Source organism: Hemitrygon akajei, chromosome 32, assembly GCF_048418815.1.
Source record: "Hemitrygon akajei chromosome 32, sHemAka1.3, whole genome shotgun sequence".
NCBI lineage: Eukaryota > Metazoa > Chordata > Chondrichthyes > Myliobatiformes > Dasyatidae > Hemitrygon > Hemitrygon akajei.
Genome location: NC_133155.1, coordinates 38,047,671 through 38,064,198, shown reverse-complemented (window position 1 = coordinate 38,064,198; position 16,528 = coordinate 38,047,671). Strand labels below are relative to the sequence as shown.

The window sequence follows — 16,528 nt, the reverse complement described above, 5'->3', positions numbered from 1 at the left end:
TAATCCAAGATTAAGAGGCAAAAAAATGGGAAAATCTGGAAATGAGAATGAAATGTTCATTGCTGACCTCTGGACCAAGGAAATATGCAGAAGACCATAAGACACAAGCAGAATTAGAAAATTTGGCCAATCAAGTCTGCTCCACCATTTCATCATGTCTGATTTATTATCCTTCTCAATCCCATTCTTCTGCCTTCTACCTTTACTAATCAAAATTTAAATATACCCAATGACTTGGCCTGCATAGCAGTCCATGGCAATGAATTCCAGATTCATCACCCTCTGGCTAAAGAAATTCCTCCTCACATCTTATATTCTGGGTCGGTGTCCTCTGGTCCGAGACTCACACACTATTGGAAACATCTTCTCCATATCCACTCTATCTAAGACTTCCAATATTTGGTAGGTTTCAATAAGATTTCCTCATTCTTCCAAACTCCAGTGAGTCCTCATAGGAGGACACGTGAGTCCTGACGAAGGATCTCGGTCCGAAACGTTGACAGCGCTTCTCCCTATAGATGCTGCCTGGCCTGCTGCATTCCACCAGCATTTTGTGTGTGTTGAGTACCCTTTTATTCCCAGAATCATTCTCATGAACCTCTGCTGAGCCATCTCCAATAATAACACATTCATAGATACGTTGACAATACTCCAAATACATCTGACCAAAGACTTAGTATGTAGGTTTCAGCATCCCTTGTTTTTTTTTTTATTTTAGTCCTCTTGAATTTAATACTAACATTGCATTGGCCTTCCCTGCTATCAATACAATTATCAAGTTAACCTTTAGGGAATCCTACACTAAGTGCATTTGAACCTCTGATTTCTGAATTTGCTCTGCATTTAGAAAATAATCTAAGCCTTTTTTCCTTCTAAAAAACTGCATGACCATACACTTCCCTACACTGTCTTCCATCTGCTATTTCTTTGCCCATTACCCTAAACTAAGTCCTTCTACAGACTCCGTGCTTCCTCAACATTACTTGCCACTCCACCTACCACCATATCATCTGCAAACTTTGCCACAAAGCCATCAATTTCATCATCCAAAACATTAACAAATAACATGAAAAGAAGCAGTCCCAACACCATCCTCCGAAGGATACCACTAGTCACTGGCAGCCAAACATAAAAGGCCCTCTTTATTCCCACCGCTTGCCTTCTGTCAGTCAGCCAGTCTTCTATCCAAGCTAGCATCTATATAAGTGGTCTATATTTCCCCGTTTTTTGCCTTCCTCCCTTCTTATAGAGCGGTATAACGTTTGGCATTTTCCAGTCATTCAGAACAGTTTCAAAATCTAGTGATTCTTGAAAGATTATTACTAATGCCTCCACAATCTCTTCAGCTGCCTCTCTCAGATGACTAGGGTGTAATTCATTTGGCCCTGCTGATTTATTTACCTTCAGAGCTTTCAACTTCCCAGGCACCTTCTCCTTAATAATAGCGGTTACACTCACTTATGTCCCAACTTCCTCGAATTTCTACCATGTAGCTGGTATTCCGTGGTGTAAACTGATGCAAATATTTATTGTTTCCCCAGCATTTCTTTGTCCCCATTACTACCTCTCCAGCAGTTCAATGTCCGTTCTTTTTTAACCATACCTGCCTTCATAATTTTTCTCTCCTTATTGCATTTATAAATGCCTTCTGTTAGTTCATAAAAGTTTCACAATCCTATAGATTACCTCCAGAAACTCCAGCCATTGATGCTTCCAGTCAACTTTGGCCAGTTGTTCTCTCATGCCTCCGTCATTCCATTCACTCCACTGTAGTACATCTGGTTTTGGCTTCTTCCTCTCAAACAACAGGGTGAATTTTATTATTTGGATCACTGCCTCCTAACGGTTCCTTTACCTAATCATATCTGGTTGATCACCAATCACCCAGTCCAGAAATACTTGGCCCAAAATGTCGACTGTACTCTTTTCCACTGATGCTGCCTGGCTTGCTGAGCTCCTCCAGCATTCTGTGTGTGTTGCTTGGATTTCCAGCATCTGCAGATTTTCTCGTTTGCCTTTCCCATAGAAGGCTCAACTGCAATCTGCCTAAAAAGTCATCTCAGGCATTCTACAAATTCCTTCTCTTGGGATCCAGTATGAATCTGATTTTCTCAATCTACCTGCATACTGAAATCCCCCATGACTATTGTAACACCGTGCTTTTTACATGCCTTTTCCTGAGGAGACTGAGGTCCTTTAACATCTGCTGGACGATGCTGAGGATGTTCTATGAGGCTGTGGTGGTCAGTGCGGTCAAGTTTGCTGTTGTGTGCTGGGGCAGCAGGCTGAGGGTAGCAGACACCAACAGAATCAGCAAACTCATTCGTAAGGCCAGTGATGTTGTGGGGGTGGAACTGGACTCTCTGACAGTGGTGTCTGAAAAGAGGATGCTGTCCAAGTTGAATGCCATCTTGGACAATGTCTCCCATCCACTCCATAATGTACTGGTTAGGCACAGGAGTACATTCAGCCAGAGACTCATTCCACCGAGATGTAACACTGAGCGTCATAGGAAGTCATTCCTACCTGTGGCCATCAAACTTCACAACTCCTCCCTCGGAGTGTCAGACACTCCAATAGGCTGGTCCTGGACTTATTTCCACTTGGCATGATTAACCTATTATTATTTAATTATTTATGGTTTTATATTGCTATAGTTCTTCACTATTTTTGGTTGGTGCGGCTGTAACAAAACCCAATTTCCCTCGGGATCAATAAAGTATGTCTGTCTGTTTTTTCTATCTCCAGTTGGAATTTGTACCCCACAGATTGTTTAAAGGCTTGTTATTACCCGTTAGGTTTTTACCTTTACAATATCTTAGCTCTACCCACAAGGATTCCACATCTTCTGAACCTATAGCATTTCTTTCCTAGAATTTGATTTCAGTTTTCATCCACACCACCCCTCTGCCCACTTGCCGATGTGTACCCTTGGTCATTTATCTCCCAGCTGTCAACCACGACAGTGATGCCCACAATGTCATACCCAATAATTGAACTAAAAGATCACCTTATACTGCAAACATTTAAATACAATACCTCCAGCCCTGTACTCACCCACCCTTTGTAATTCTGCCTTCATGCTGTCCGAATTAAATTCTTATCCCTTTACAGTCTCTTTTTATTATGGGGACTTCTGTACCCATTCCTGCACGCTCCTTCCCTGTTCAAACTGTTTAACCCACACCCCTATCACTGCAAGGCAATAGAATCTAAACAGAGTTAGGGCCAAAATGTCAACTGTACTTTTTTCCATAGATGCTGCCTGGCCTGCTGAGTTCCTCCAGCATTTTGGGGGTGTTGCCTGGATTTCCAGCATCTGCAGATTTTCTGTTGTTTGTGTTGTTGACTCTTGAACTTATTTCCTTAAATAATAATGGCAAGCATGCCAGACACCATCACTCCCCCCATCACCAAACTTTTCCCACAACCTATTAATTTACTTTCAAGGACTCTTCATCCCCGTACTTAATATTTATTGTTTATTTATTATCTTTATTTTCTTTTTTTATATGCAGTTATTGTCATTTGCACGTTGGCTGTTTGTCTGTTCACTCAGATGTTGTCTTTCTATTGTGTTTTCTTTGTATTTACTGTGAGGAAATTAATCTCAGTTGTATAGAGAGAGACATGTATTTTGATAATAAATTTGCTGGGAACTTTTGAACATTTGGCCATTTTTAGTGTACTGTCCCTTCAGAAAATATTTAATTGTATGATATATACAACTTAGATTAGAATAATTTAAAAGCAGATTCAATGCAGATATTTGTTTCCTTGTTTTAATACTTGTCCTTAATTTCACATCTGGTATACTGTGTTCAATTCTGTTGCCCCATTATAGGAAGGAGGTAGAGGTTTTAGAGAAGATGCAGAAGAGTTTAACCAAGATGTTGCCTGAATTAGGGGCATGTACACTACGGACAGGTTGTACAAAAGTGGGTTGTTTGTACTGGAGCAGGAAGGCTGAGAGGAGACCTAATAGAAGTTTATAAGATGTTCAGGGGTGTGAATAGAGTAGATAGCAGTATATTTTTCCCAAGGTCAACATGACCAATATTTGAGTATATGCATTTAAAGTGGCAGGATAGGTTCAAAAAGCTGTGACGGGCGAGTTTGGTTTTACAGTGGTGGTGTCTGGAAAGCACTCCAAAGTGTGGTGGTGCAGGCACACAAGATGGCTCGTAGGTAGGCACATGGCAGGATAAACACTTATAGAAGGGACTAGTTTACTTAGGTTTTTAATTATGTTTAATTTATTTGGCACATTACAGGCTGAATGGCACGTTCATGTGTACCCCCTCTTTATGTTCTATTTTAAAAATGTAACTAAAAAGAGCACAGGAAGATGATTGATTATTTACACCCTTCAAGACTATGGAATAGTTCAAACTTTTTAAATAGATATCCTGGATTTTGTTTGATATACCTGTCAACTTTATGCAGAGTAAATTGCCTCTAGCAATTTGTCAACCAATCAGCTGGCATAAAATGACTATGAACAAACAATATGTTAGGTAAGCAGGCATAATGAGAGAAATAAAAATAATAGACCGCATAGATAAAATTGGACTGTGTGGATAAAAAGATTGGAAGCAGAATTAAAAATAAATCTTATTGGTGAGAATCGGGAAAAAGGAGTCTCACAGCGCCTTTAAAGAGAAGAGGAGCAGTGGCCTTTTGCACAGAATACCACATTGAAATTGAACGTAATAAATTAATTTATAGTGCTGAAAGGTTCTACATATTCGATTAAATGATGTTGTATGAGAGACAGAGATGGCTGCCAGTTTTATTTTAAATGTTCGAATATCACACTTGGTTTAGATCTGCCACTTCGGTCCATAATCGATTCAATTCCTGCACTTAAATTGTCAGCTATAACTTTTCTATGTTAAAAATAATAATGACTAATTTTGAGTGAATGAACCGCAGTTCATGCTCCGTTTTTGTTTTATTACAATTGCAGGGCGACTAATGTAGGTTATTTGCTGAGCTGAACAAATCTGCTTCGCGTTTCCACAGAAACCTTAAAATTAAATGCCAACTTTATATTGGCCAAGAAACCTTAGATGCGGCCCTTAAATCATGCTATTTGCATCTGCGAACGCAGTCAGTCTTTTCGCATTTAAACACATTCATGCCATGCGAAAATTCAAAGGCAACTTCACAACCCGGCTTCGAGGGCTCCATATCCCGCAACACCGCGGCTCCGCGGGGCTTCCAATAACATTACTTTCCCCTGCAAATTCAAGTCGCCGTTCCGCCGTCCGTGTGACATTCCGGGACAAAAACATCACCCAGACTCACCACCGTTCCCCACTGCGCTTCACACTCGAGGCTGAGAGCTGGATCTCGCACTGGAAAAGCGAAAATGTCACCAGAGATAAACTTCAGGTGATAAATTTGGCGGAAGGAGCACCAGGGAAGCCGGGAGAGTTCGGGAGCAGATTCCGAAACAGCCGGGCACTGTTCGGCCGATTACTCCGAGATCCTCGGACGACAGATGGGGAGAGGGTAGGAGAGGGGGAAGCAGCCTGCAGGTAAATAGATGCTGCGGCGGCGAAGCGAGGCCGGGGAGGAAGAGGAACCGCTCAGTCGCTGGTGCTGATGAAAGCGGCAGTCGGGAAGTCTACCGCTAACCTAGAAATGCTAAGTGTCACCGGTGTTTATCGCAGTCCGACTGCAGGAAGTGTTACAGCGGCGGAGACATTCTCGAAAACAAAGTCAGTCCACCGACTGCGGGCCTGTCGATAATTACCAGGTTTAATTGTGTAACGGGATTAGTTATACATCGCGCTAGTACTAGTTCTATTTCAAGGAGTACATTTATTGCTGAGCGGCGCCACGAGAAACCATTGTCATGCACGAAGGAGAAAAGCAGCATTTCAAAAATTTTTGTCCGAAACTTTCAACCTTGTAGTCATTACAGATAAATCAAAACCGGTGGACGGTGTAGTCATAGAGAATGGGCCGTCAACGATTCTGTCTGTGCCGGTGGTCAAGGTGACATGTCCACTGCAGTTGCCTTCACGCAGATTAACTGTATTTTAACAAACATTGCGGTTATGCGGGATGTGGAGATCCGGCCGCACTCTTACACCCTCCCCGGACTGACTCCCCGCCGCCCCGGCCCCGCTCTCTGCCATCTCACAGCCCACAAGCACCCGAGTCATTACCCTGCGCCCCTTCAGAGAGGTGCTGGCTCTCCCGTTCGGCCGGATATTTACCCCTACCCGACCCGCGGTGCAGCCGGAGCGGCCAGGGCTCGGTCCGCCTACCTTTGCGATTCTAATAAGACTTTGGTGCCTTTTCCGCTGACTTTATCCGGTTGAAGTTTCCCATTCCCGAGTCCGGAGCTTCTCCTCGCGTTCTCCCTCCAAGAATGAAGATGCCACTATTCCTTCCAGACCCCCTGCAGATCAGAGAGACTCTGCAGCTACAGAGCGCGGCAGAACCGCCAGTGCCGGCCGGTTGCTGCCCGGACGGTGCGTGGCCGAGTCCCGCTGCTCTGGCACAGACTACCGATATCAGTGTGGTCAGCGGTGATTAGTGCGCTGCTGTTTATTCCGCCCGTCACGCTCCCCCTTTCTCGGATACAGAACCTGCACATGCTGCTGCTCCGCCACAGTGACTACGACCGCCAGGAGATCCGGACAAACTCAGCAAACTCCCCTCCGCGCCGTCCGGCCCCTCGCTGCCCGCGCGCGTACCGCCGACAGCGGCTCGCTCACAGCCACCAATCGCCGGTCGCCGCCGCCGCCACCTGACGGCAGCCGCGTGCCGCCCTCATCACCAATCATTGCCAGCCCCGCGCTAACGCCGCCACCTGACGGCAGCTCCGCGTGCCACCATCAGCGCAAACACACCAGCCGAGTTCGGACCGCGTGCTATCTTCACCACCAATCACTGGCGACCCCGCGCCAACGCCGCCACCTGACGGCAGCTCCGCGTGCCACCATCAGCGCAATGACTGGCGGCCCCGCGCTACTATCGCTGTCGGGAAGCAGTCCGCGTGCCACAGTCTCACCGATTACTGCCACAACCACCACCGATATAGGCCACGTGTCTCCTTTCCCACCAATGACAGGTTAGCCTGTTTGCCTCGACCTGTAGCCGGTCGATCTTTGAGCTATTCCGCGGTGGTCAGAAATTAATCCGGTGCACCTGACTTTCGAGGTACTCTGGTCATTGGGAGATGAAGGCACTCCAGACCCGAATCCGTTCACATTTCAACTATGAAAAATCCGGCAGATGTCGGAAAATTTAAATAACATTCGGGGAGTAGGGCAGCGTTAGGTAGGGAAATGATCGGTGTGTAGACTAGCCATTCTCCGTAACTCTGCTGTGGGTCAGATATGGGGGGTGGGCAGCACATCAGTGGAACTGCTGTTATGTTCAGTCTGTAGATACCTATTACCCGAAGGACTGTTTAATGTGTACTAACATAAAAGCTGCTGGAGGAGGAGTAATAACTCAGCTTTCAGTCAGGCATTTCCAGAGGCCTGGGCACAAAAAGGTAACCCAAAAAGAGAAGAACTTCTGTGACTGTATTTCTCATATGAAATTGGAAAATACTCAGCAGCTCTTGCATCATCTGTGAAGAGACAAAAAATGAGTTCGGATTTGTGGTGGATGACCTTGGAGCAGAGCTGGTCGATTCTGACAGAGTGGGAATGCTAGTTTTTACTGTGATTGTTGAATCAAGCATTATATCCCAGAAACATTAATTTGCCTAGAGGAAAGAATATAATCTCTTGCTCAAGTTTATGCTGGAACTGAGCCAGTGGCCAAAAAATAGAGGCATTGAAATAGAGGTGAGATGAAGGATGAAACTGAAGGGTAAATGGAAGTTCAGGGCAGTTAATGAAGATGTCTTACAAAGAAGTTTTCGGAACCACTTAGCAGAACACCTCCTACCACAAGGGTGTCCCTATAAGTTTGGGCATTACAAGATCTCATTTTCAATTGAAGCAAGAGGCTGAGAGTGGAAGACTGAAGGAATCGCGGAGAGAAGGTTTTTTTTCTTTTCTTTAACAGCTCGGGGAAAAGAGGCTAGACTGCGCAGGCGCATGACATAGGTTTAAAAGACATAGGTTTAAAAGAAAGACCGCCATATACAGCAGCCATCATTGGAGTGGACTGAGTCCCTGAGGTGTCCCTGACAACAATACCTGCAAAAAGTGCATCCTGCTGCAGCTCCTAACAGACCGCATTAGGGAACTGTAGCAGGTGCTGGATGTCCACTTCCAGAGAGCTTTTGGTACATTGGCCTTTATAAATCAAAGTATTGAGTATAAGAGTTGGAATGTAATGGTGAGGTTGTATAAGACATTGGTGAGACTGAATTTGGGGGATTGTGTGCAGTTTTGGTCACCTAATTACAGGAAGGATATTAATAAGGTTGAAAGAGTGCAGAGAAGGTTTACAAGAATGTTGCCGGGATTTGAGAAACTGAGTTACAGAGAAAGGTTGAATAGGTTAGGACTTCATTCCCTGGAGTGTAGGAGAATGAGGGGTGATTTGATAGAGGTGTATAAAATTATGATGGGTATAAATAGAGTGAATGCAAGCAGGCTTTTTCCACTGAGGCTAGGGGAGAAAAAAAACAGAGGTCATGGGTTAAGGGTGAAAGGGGAAAAATTTAAAGGGAACATGGGGGGGGGCTTCTTCATGCAGAGAGTGGTGGGAGTGTGGAATGAGCTTGCCAGATGAAGTGGTGAATGTGGGTTTACTTTGGACATTTAAGAAATACTTGGACAGGTATATGGATGAGAGGGGTTTGGAGGGATATGGCCCAGGTGCAGGTCAGTGGGACTAGGCAGAAAAATGGTCTGGCACAGCCAAGAAGGGCCAAAAGGTCTGTTTCTGTAATGTTCTATGGTTCTATTTGACATCTGAATGAGCCTTGGCAAAAGTGAATACTGTCCACAGGAAATAATGACATGTAATGCCCTGGGCGAGATTTTTAACTGCTATACTGAGATATTTTTATTGTAACAATTTTCTGTAAAAGCAGTGTGTTCTGCTACTAAGAGTGTTTTGGCTTCAGCTAAAGATAAATAGCCATGTTGCCCAACGTATGAATGTTGTGTCAGCCAATCAGGACTGTCTGGGTACGTATTGTAACTTGCTGCTCAGTGGGATGCAAGAGAAGATTCTAGAGAGCTGGGCATGAGGAAATTTCTGAAGGACAGTAGTCTGGTTTGGCGTCTTTGGGAGCTGCAGAGTGGGGCACAAGGGAAGATGCCGCAGAATTTCATTTGAAGGAGAGACCACGCTGTAAGAAGTGCTTTAATCAGATAAATGGTTCATAGGAGGAAGTTCCAAAACTCCACTGCGTTCGAGATGGTAATAAGAGAAGTTCAAACTATAGCTAGTGTCTTTCATGCAGAACATGGGTAAAACATTACAACCGACAGCTTCAGAAATGAGCTCCAACATTTATGTGCACATTGGACTGATTTAACTGTATTGGGCCATTTTATTTTTCTTTTCTTTTTCTTATTAACTGACTGTTAATATCTGTAAATACGCTTCCACTTTAATTTTATGCTGGTGTAAAGTCTGTTATTTTCAGGTGAACAGTAACTGTGTATGGGGCAATATTTACACAGCATTCACTACAATCAACTTTCCTTAATTGGAACATCCCAACCGTTCAGTGTGGTTAAACTCCAAATCATAACCAATCCAAGGTGTAGTTTCCTTATGCAAGGTGGTCTTCTCACTGCTGAGTCATGTGGCTGTAGCAAAGTTAGCTAACGAGCCAGGTTTGTATTGGAGCCCTGGTGAGAGGGTGAGAGTCCAGGTTTTGGATGCTGTGTGAATGAAGTATAAGGATTAATTAAGTGGTTTATTTGTGTTTGTTTAAGCCAGTGTTTAAACTAGCCTTTGTGGAATTGAGGTGTATTGTAATTAAGGTACTTTGTTATGGATACTGAGGGGATTAAGGTTTGGTGTGATTCAAAGAGGCTATACACACATAATGCATGTACGTATTCTGAGCGGGGTGGATATTCCTGATGAACTGCAATTTAGAGTGCTGAGTTCTGTAAAAGTATTGGGAAAAGTTACACTGATTGAAGGGTATTTTGGCCAATCAGCTGGCAAGAATTTGAGCAGGAGGATGAGCCATGTGAGAATAGAACCAATCAGGTGTGATAGTAGAAATGTATGCATGGACTCAGATGAGATAGCAGAGGTACTTAATGAACACTTTGTTTCAATATCCACCAAGGAAAAGGACCTTGACAATTGTGGTGGTGACTTACAGTGGACTGAAATGCTTGAGCATATAGACATTAAGAAAGAGGATGTGCTAGAGCTTTTGAAAAGCATTAAGTTAAATAAAATGTCGGGACCAGGCGAGATATAGCCGCCCCCCCCCCCCCCCCCCCCCCCGCTGGCTACTGTAAGAAGTGAAGGGAGAGATTGCTGAGCCTCTGGCAATGATCTATGCGTCATTAATAGGCATGGGAGAGGTTCCGGATTGGAGGGTTGGATATGTTGTTTGCTTGTTCAAGAAAGGGGGTAGAGATAACCCAGGAAATTATGGACCAGTGAGTCTTACTTCAGTGGTGGGTAAGTTGTTGAAGATTCTGAGAGGCAGGATTTATGAGCATTTGGAGAGACATAATCTAATTAGGGATGGTCAGCATGGCTTTGTCAAGGGTAGGTCATGCCTTATGAGCCTGATTGAATTATTTGACAATGTAATAAAACACATTGATGAAGGTGGAGCAATGGACATACTGTATATGGATTACAGTAAGATATTTGATAAGATTCTCCATGCAATGCTCATTCATAAAGTAAGGTGGCATTGGATCCAAGGAGACCTTGCTTTGTGGATCCAGAATTGGTTTGCCCACAGAAGGCTAAGAGTGGTTGTAGCTGGTTCATATTGTGCATGGAGGTCAGTGACCAGTGGTGTTCTGCAGGGATCTGTTCTGGGAGCCCTCCTTGTTGTGATTTTTATAAGTGAGCTGGATGAGGAAGAAGGGTGTTGTGGATAGTCTGCATGGTTATCAGAGGTTACAGCAGGACATCAATAGGATGCAGGACTGGGTTGAGAAGTGGCAGATGGAGTTCAACCCAGATAAGTGTGAAATGGTTCATTTTGACGGGTCAAATTTGAAGACAGATTATGGTATTAATGGTAAGACAGTTGGTAGTGTGGAGGATCTGAGTGATTTTGGGGTCCATGTCCATAGGACATAGCTGCTGTGCAAGTTGACAATGTTGTTAAGAAGGCATACAGTGTGTTGGTATTCATCATCTGTGAGACTGAGTTCAAGAGCCATGAGATGATGTTACAGCTATATAAGACATTGGTGAGACCCCATTTGTACTGTATTCATTCTGGTCACCTCACTACAGGAAGGATCTGGATACTATAGGCAGAGTGCAGAGGAGATTTACAAGGATTTTGCCTGGATTGGAGAGCATGCCTTATGAGAATAGGTTAAGTGAACTTGGCTTTTTCTCCTTGGAGTGACAGAGGATGAGAGGTGACCTGATAGAGGTGTATAAGATGATGAGAGACATTGATCGTGTGGATAGCCAGAGGTTTTTTCCCAGGGCAGAAATGGCTAACACAAGGGGGCCTAGTTTTAAGGTGCTTGGAAGTAGGTACAGAGGAGATGTTAGGGGTAAGTTTTTCACACAGAGTGGTGGGTGCATGGAATGCACGGCTGGTGATGGCAGTGGAGGCAGATGCAATAGGGTCTTTCAAGAGCCTCTTAGATAGGTAATGGGGCTTAGAAAAATAGAGGGCTATGCGGTAGGATAATTCTAGGCAGTTTCCAGAGTAGGTTACATAGTTGGCCCAACATTGTGGGCCGAGGGACCTGTAATGTGCTGTAGATTTCTATTTTCTGTGTTAGACCAGGCTACTAGTGACATGACTGAAGTTGCGCTGCTCAATAGGATAGGGGCACATGGAGAGTGGGGCCCTGGGCAGTCCATATTTTTAAAGAAGGAGAAGGTGAAGACTTTAAAGACAAGTTGTTCTCATTTCTGCAGTGTGAGGAAAAGGAGTTGTCTGATGTGAAAGGTCTATTGGTCCTTTAGCCGCTGAATTAAATTCTGAGCCGGTTTCAGCTGTTACATCACTGGTTAGTGTGCCAAAGTGGACCATAAGATATAAGATCAGAATTAGGTCATTCAGCACATCAAGTCTGTGTTGCCATTTAAATATGTTTGACGTTTTATCTGTCAACTGTATTCTCACAATAACCCTTACCGCCCTACAAGTTAAGAACATGAATCTCTGCATTAAATATGTCTAATAAAATGGTTTCCACAGCTTTCCATAGCAACAATCTACACAGATTCAATGCCCCTTAGCTTAAGAAATTCTTCCTCACCTCAGTTCTAAATGTCACCTCTTTATTCTAAGGATGCGCCTCTGTATTCTATACAAATGGAAACTCTGTGTACAAGTCCAATCTATGTTAAGCCTTCATTCCTGCAGTCACTCTTGTGAACCTCCTCTGGATTTCTTTTTCCAGGGCCTTATGCACCTTTCCATAGATCTGATACCCAAAAGTGTTCCCAGTATTCCAAATGTGGTCTGGCCAAAGCCTTGTAAAGCCTCATCAATACATCCTTGCTTTAATATTCTAGTGCTCTCAAAATAAATGCTCACATTGCATTTGCCTTCCTTACTACCAATTCTACCTGGAAGGTAACCTTAAGGGAATCGTTAACTAGGACTCCTAAGTACCATTGTTGTTCTGATTTCTGAATTATCTCTCCATTTGGAAAGTGGTCTACACCCTTATTCATCCTACAAAAATGCACAACCCCCTCATTTCCCTGTACTGTCCTTTCTTCTACTTATACATAATATGATGGAATTCACCCTGCATTTTGAAAGGAAGAGATAAGGTTAGATGTATCAGTATAACATAAACACACATGAAATTCTGCAGATGCTGGAAATCAAAAGCAACACACACAAATGCTGGAGAAGCTCAGCAGTTCTGGCAGCATCCATCAAAATAAACAAACAGTCAATGTTTTAGGCTGACACCTGTCTTCAGGACTGGAAAGCAAAAGAAAAGACAGCAGAATAATATGGGGGAGGGGACGAAGGATAGCTAGAAGGTGGTAGGTGAAGCCAGGTGGGTGGGAAAGGGGGAAAGGTAATGTGCTGGAGATGAAGGAATAGCAGTAAGAGAGGGTATTAGTATTATAGTGGAGAAAAGGGAATTACAGAGGCATGAAAGAGGAGCTGGCCAAAATTGATTGGAAGGGGACACTAGCAGGGGTGACAGTCAAATCTTCATAGCTGGTGTTTCTCGGGTCAATTCAGAAGCTGCAGGATAGAGACATCTCAAAATTGAAGGGAAGATGAGACAGCTATGGCTGACAATGGAAGTCAAAGACAGCATAAGAAGAGAAAAGATGAGCAATGAAGGCAAGCTAACCCAAAATAAAACAGAGGATACCAAAAGTATTTTCAGACAGTAAAAAACAGTAAAAAAAGAGGTGAGTGGATATCAGACTGCTGGCAAATAATGCTGGAGAGGTAGTAATGGGGTCAAACCAATGACGGATGAACTGAAAAGTATTTTGTGTCAGTTTTCACTGTTGAGGACACTAGCAGTATCACAAAAATTTGAGAGTGTCGGGGGTAGTGTAGTTGCTACTAAGGAGAAAGTTCTTGGGAAGCTGAAAGGAATAAAGGTAAATAAGTCAGCTGGACCAGACAGACTACTGAGAGAGATAGCTGAAGAGAATGTGGAGGCATTAGTAATGATCTTTTAAGAATCACTAAATTCTGGAATTGTTTTGGATGTGGATGTTGTTTACTTGGACTTTCAAAGGCCTTTGACAAGGTGTTGTACATGAGACTGTTTAACAAAAAAAGAGCCCATGGTATTACAGGAAAGATACTAGCATGGATAGAAGATTGGCTGACTGGCAGGCAGGAAGAAAAGAGTGGAACCTTTTCTAGTTGGCTGCCGGTGACTTGTAGTGTTCCACAGGGATCTTTGCAGGCACCACTTCTTTTCAAGTTATGTGACAGAATTGATGGCTTTGTGGTCAAGTTTGTGGAAAATACAAATATAGGTAGAGAGTCAGGTAGTGTTGAGGAAGCAGGGAAGCTCAGAAGATCTTAGACAGATTAGGAGAATGGGTAAAGAAATGGCAGATGGAATATAATATAGGGAAATATATGGTCATGCACTTTGGTAGAAGGAATGAGAGTGTAAACTATTTTCTGAATGGGAAAAGAATTCAAATATCAGAGGTTTAATGGGACTTGAAGTCCCCATGAAGAATTCCCTAAAGGTAAACTTGCAGGTTGAGTCGGTGGTAAGAAGGCAAATGCAATGTTAACATTCATTTCAAACTGACTAGAACAAAAGACTAAGTATGTAAATTTGAGGCATTATAAGGCAATGGTCAGACAGCACTTGGAGTACTGTGAGCAGTTTTGGGTCCCTTATTGAAGAAAAGATGTGCTGGCATTGGAGAGGGTCCAGAGGAGGTTAATGAGAATTATTCTAGTAATTAAAAAGTTAACATTTGATGGCTCTGGACATGTACTTGCTGCAATTTAGAAGAATGGGGAGGGGGCAGTATCTCATTGAAACCTATCAAATATTGAAAGCCTGGGTAGAGTGGGTGTAAGGGGGAAGTTTCCTATAGTGAGTGAGTCTAGGACCAGAGGGCACAACCTCAGGATAGAGGGATGTCCATTTTGAACACAGTTGAGGAGGATTTTTTTTGCCAGAGGGTGGTGAATCTATGGAATTCATTGCCACAGATGGCCATGGAGTCCATGTCATTGAGTATTTTTAAAATGAAGGTTCATAGTTGCTTGATTAGTCAGGGCATCAAAGGTTATTGGGAGAAGGCATGAGAATGGAATTGAGAGGGATAATAAATCAGCCATGACAGAATGGCATTGGCCTGTATGGTGCAATTGGTTGCCCATGTCTTTTGGTCTTATTTGCCAAACTCTCCAAAACCGAGTGTGCTTCTTCTTTGTTGGGAAGAAATGTTGCTGTATCTCCCAAATTATTCCCTGTTAGGATACCCTCTGGCCAGCTCAGCTCCCATGCCTCTATTTACCTTTACTCAACTCTAATATTGTTACACCTGATTTTAGATTCTCTCAAACTGCAGGAAGGATCCTATCATATAAGCAATACCTTGATTTAGCCTTGTGGAAGTACAAACAAAACTTTTTATACACAAAGCATGTAAAATACTGTATTTAATGTATATGTTTAAGAAATATAATCATTCTTAACTAAAATAAACCAAAATGTTTGTGATAGGTTAGGTAGACAGTTAACATTAAAGATGGCTGATATTCAACCAGCTCATCATCAGGCTTTTTATAAAGTAGTTAGGCTTTGTCATGTGTCATGTGTACACTTATGGATTGAAGATTTAATGGTGCAAGCCAAGTCCTAGAAGCAATACACACAAAATGCTGGTGGAATGCAGCATCTATAGGGAGAAGCACTGTCGACGTTTCGGGCCAAGACCCTTCGTCAGGACTGACGAACATCCTGGAACATCATTTTCTGAATTTCACCAGAACCCAATAACTATGTGCACATAGTATGCATTTCATTCATTTCAGGTAATTTGTTCTGGGATCTTAGTAGAAATCTCTCACATTCTCACACTCTCATATCACAGAGCATTAAAAGTAATAAGCAAATGAAATGTGAAGTATATTTTCATATCACACAAGCCAAATACGTGTGTATATATATAAGGCTTTCTCTGTCTCACACAACAGAAGGCCTTAATGAGACAGTTGAAGCCTGTTTTATCTTGGTTAAAACCCATTGTCCATTGCTGAGGAATATGATAAGTCCTCCTTAAAATAGATTTCATAACATTTGCTGCAAGATTATCTTCATCAAAAGCCTCATCTCCTGTGATTACCTGTCTGATTGATTCCTCGTATCTCAGCCTGCTTGTCAATCTATCCAAAACCCACCTCCTCCAGCTTTGAACCACTATATGTACAACTGATATCTCTGATTCCTTGACTGTGCAAAACAAACTTCCCTGTTACCATTTCACCATCTGCCACGCCTCTCAATGTATTATCTTCACTAAATCTGTGCACTAGCAAGAGATCCTATCTAACAGCTCCAAGAGATCTGGGTTCAATCTAGTTCAATAGGGTATTGTTAATATGGACATTGCTTGTTCTGAATGTGACCAATAAAGTATCTTATGTCAGTTCCAGCTTCTATGCATATGCTACAGACAGCTGGTTGGTATATTCATTGGCTACTGTAAGTTGCTCCTAATTTTTTTGGGTGGAAGGAGAATTGAGTATGAGAGGTGGTTAAATTTCGTGGACCTCGAGAGGAAAAATTGTAGTAGTGTTGATTGGTCTATGAACTGAAACATTAATCTTGTTTCTATTTCCACAGATGTGACCTGATCTGATAGTATCCTGCATTATTTTATTTTCATCATAAATTTATGGAATTATAATATAAAATATTTCATAAATAAAGTGTTTGGAAAGAAGTAAAAC

General features: G+C 42.8%; 1 protein-coding gene across 4 annotated transcripts in view; it reads right to left on the bottom strand.

Annotated features, from left to right (window-relative positions):
• The window catches only part of LOC140719771 (adhesion G protein-coupled receptor B2-like), a 1,068,758-nt gene extending 1,061,988 nt beyond the window's left edge, over nucleotides 1–6,770 (bottom strand). For 3 of the 4 annotated variants that reach the window (XM_073034634.1, XM_073034637.1, XM_073034636.1), the window contains exon 1: nucleotides 6,282–6,770. The gene's annotated coding sequence lies outside the window, so the exon portion shown is untranslated. The remainder of the gene's footprint in view (nucleotides 1–6,281) is intronic. The other variant, XM_073034635.1, reaches the window with a different exon arrangement.
• Between the last annotated feature and the right edge of the window lie 9,758 nt (nucleotides 6,771–16,528).